Source organism: Sinocyclocheilus rhinocerous, unplaced genomic scaffold (genome assembly GCF_001515625.1).
Source record: "Sinocyclocheilus rhinocerous isolate Xijiao unplaced genomic scaffold, SAMN03320098_v1.1 scaffold338, whole genome shotgun sequence".
NCBI classification, from domain to species: domain Eukaryota; kingdom Metazoa; phylum Chordata; class Actinopteri; order Cypriniformes; family Cyprinidae; genus Sinocyclocheilus; species Sinocyclocheilus rhinocerous.
In genome coordinates, this window is record NW_015663900.1 from 105,580 (window position 1) to 109,253 (window position 3,674).

Sequence of the window (3,674 nt, forward strand, 5' to 3'; positions counted from 1 at the left end):
TGGCGAGTTTTGTGATCGTGGAGCCCACGCATAGCGGCCGCCGTGAGGCATCCTAAATAATATAGATTCTTAATGAACGAGAAAATACAGAGTAAAGAGTTAACTAGAATTATCAAATGTCAGAATAATTAGAGACCGACAAACAACCAATTTGCTTTTCAACCAAAATTCGAAGTAATACTAAATTGGAGTCAGATGAGATAATAAAATGGAGTCAGATTTCAGTTAAACCTAAATTGAATAACTCTGCGCGCTGAAAAGACCGAACACGCAAGAGACCTTCATCCGCCACTGGATACCTTCCTTGGGCCATGTGTGTGGACCTTACAGAAGGAAACGCTAAAAATAGCCAGTCAGGCAGTAAACTCAGTCAAGATCTCCAAGACCAGGAATTTAATACGCAAAACATCAAAAAGTAGGGAATTAACATGGCTTGAAAGTGGGTTTGTTTCATTTGTAAGCTTTCTGGACTTGAAAGAAAATTTATTAAAACAAAGGTGGTTTCACTTGTCAGACTGTGATCTATGCTGGCAAATGGTTGAGAGGTTCCACTAGATTTTGGTAACTGTAATTGTGTGCGAAAAATGAAATGGAAGAATACAGAGTACAGTGTATTCTAAGAGTTGGTTACCTTACCAACAAGTTGATTATTCGAGGTGTGTGCTGCTCACTCTAATTTTAGCTTGTTGGAATCAAATGTTTTTAATTTTGCCTTACATTTTCTGCTGTCGTATTCTGCAAGCAAATGAGCCCTGAGAGAAGAAACAAACAATACAGTTATTAAACCAAACTGCCATATGGCCAAGTCAATGCATTACATTTGTACTTTAATACAAATCCGTATTTCACTCTTAAATATAACAGTAATTTTCTTGTTATTGGTTAACACACTCACTCACTATCTTTGGTGTAACATTTATTTTTACCTCACAACATCATACATAAGTAGTACAGCTGTTCAGACTCCAATAAGACATCAGCTCCAGTTATGTGTCTGTGATCTCATGCATAATATAAGCTTGACATCTTTGTATGGAGCCAGACAATCTAGGAACTGCAGCGAACCTCCTCGGGTGACTGCTTGGGATTGGGTTTGTGGATATGCAAACTACCTATACACAGGGGTTAAATTGGGATTTGTTATGGGGGTTCTATGGTATCAAACTTATATATATATATATATATATATATATAATGTATGTGTGTGTGTGTGTGTGTGTGTTTGTTTTTTTGCAAATATGATTTATTCTGAAGCAATATTCTCATTAGTTTTCTATCAGCTGTGACATACAAATCTGCATGTTTTATTATATTTTATCCAAGGGCATTTTTTCTTTTACCTTTATAGAGGGCATTTCCCACTAATCTCATTAATACTTTCATTTCAAATTCTTAAATTTGATCTAGAAATTCAATTATAATAATGTGCTTATCTATACGTTATCAAATTAAATCATTTACACTGAAAAATACAACTGCATTAAATAATATTATGAGATTATTTTAAATATTTTGGAATATACAAACAAGAAATGATGGTGGAAATGATACTTTTCAACGAAATTAAAATGCCAGTAGATGCCAGTAGTGAGCGTATAATGAGTGAGTCATTGAGTCGCTCATTCAAATGATTCGTTCAAACGGCAGATTCATCAGATGTTTATGCATGGGCTAATGAAACTTTGACTCAACCGATTCGTTCAAAACACGGAATCAATCAGAAATGAATCGGCTGGTTGCTGTGAGATGCGCTATTTCCACCTAAAATGTAAGTGACCTAATATTATTGTATTTGCTTACTAAACTGTTTATAGAACTATTAAACAGTCGTAATGGTGAAAACGTTGTGTGATGTTGCCTAACTAACTGTATTTTAAATATAAAAACTTTCCATTTTGAATTTATACCTCAGGATGCCGAGTTTCTTAGTGTTGCACGTTTTGATTTCTCCTGGAGAGGCTGCGTGAGCCTCGCCTCAGCAGCGCAACGTTATACTGTCAATAGATGCATTATATACAGTAGATATATCCACTATTCGCCACTTACTCTAAATGTAATTAAATCAGAATAATACTTGCGTTTTGGTGTTTACATAGTTATTTTTGGTTACTGATGTTTTTAATCATGTTACTTGTCTGGCATTAATGAAGCGTTAATGTCAAGCCCTGGAATCTATGTGCTCAGCCCCGGACGGCCCTGGCCCAATTTAAACCCTGCCAATACATATTTACAAAACTGTCTTGTCATACAGAATGTGTCTAACAGATAAAGCACAGCACTAATTAAAACACCAAAACTAAAGATATATAAAAATATATAAAGATGGGGGTTAGTTGTTGGATAACTAGTTGACTAGCTGACCATTGTGACCCATCCCTAGAATGGCTGCTAATCCCCACCCCAATTCCCTAAATAAGTCTAGGTCAGACAGCCAGCTGTGAAAGCCGCCACCACTCACCCTGTCTCTCTCTGACTGATGAATGCTGGCCCGGCATTACTCCGTCTAAATGAGATCCCGATAAACATACGAGACTTTTTCCTGAAGAATTAGGGGCTGAGTGACAAGGAAAGCCAAGGTCAAGCATCCAGCATCAAAAGGTCGACTTAAGAGAGTCCCTGCTATTGCTGATCAGATGAGATGTGTGAGAAGCATCAGATAGGTGTGTGTCTGTATGCGTGTGTGTCAGGGAGATGTCAACCATAAAATCAGCGAGATAAAGCACATCATTAGAGTGTGACGGGCTCAAATGCTGTAAATATGGTGGCCACATAGGGAATTCTGACATGTTATTTGCTGCTTCAGACAAGATGGTTAGGTGGTAATGGCCTATGTAAGGAGTTGTGTGTTTATGAGTGTCTGCACGTAGTATGGATGTGCTGTTTGACGTACTTCCCAGAGGTCAGTCTCCGCACTCCCATTTCAATAGGATTTTTACTCCAGAGTGTTTCATATTGCAAATTAAAGTAATTACAAAATGTCAACTCTCAGTATTTCTCAGACGAATACTGTATGCACATCAAAAAGCACTAGCATTCTCCACAGGAGCATTTCAGTTATTTCAGCATTTTGCTTAAATGACACAGCCTCATAATCTATATGAATCCTTATTAATCCAAATGATTATTTGTACAAATACAGTACATCTGTCACTTACATTGTTTAAAGTGCTAAAATGCATATTCATATTTCATTGCATCAGTCAAAACAACAATTTTCTACTACTATCATCGTATTTGGAAGTCTTTGAATTTAAAAACCCCTAAACTAGTTTACTTCACTAACTGACTAATCATTTGTTGGATAACCTCATTTGTTGGATAACCAGCTGACTAACTGTGTCATACTATACTTTCTTTATTATTGCTGACTTACTGTATTATTATTATTATTATTATTTATTTATTTATTTATTTTTATTTTATTTTTTTGTCCATGGAATGGAAGTCCAAAACAGTTTGGTTACCAACATTCAGCAAATGTTCTGCAGAATAAAGATTTCATAAAGGTCTGGAACAACATGAAGTTGAGTAACTTATGACAGGAATTTTCATTTTTGGGTGGACTATCTTTTTTAACGAACAACTGGATCCACATGATTTTTTTTTTTTTTTTTTTTTTTTTTTTTTTTTTTTATTTTGATGTATCATATCACAGCGGGGGACAGTCAGAAAAG

At 35.8% G+C, this 3,674-nt stretch overlaps 1 protein-coding gene across 1 annotated transcript in view; it reads left to right on the forward strand.

Annotated features, from left to right (window-relative positions):
- Window positions 1-364: 364 nt before the first annotated feature.
- Window positions 365-3,674, forward strand: part of sgcd (sarcoglycan, delta (dystrophin-associated glycoprotein)) — a 513,027-nt gene continuing 509,717 nt past the window's right edge. The window contains exon 1 of the mRNA XM_016539390.1: window positions 365-415. The gene's annotated coding sequence lies outside the window, so the exon portion shown is untranslated. The remainder of the gene's footprint in view (window positions 416-3,674) is intronic.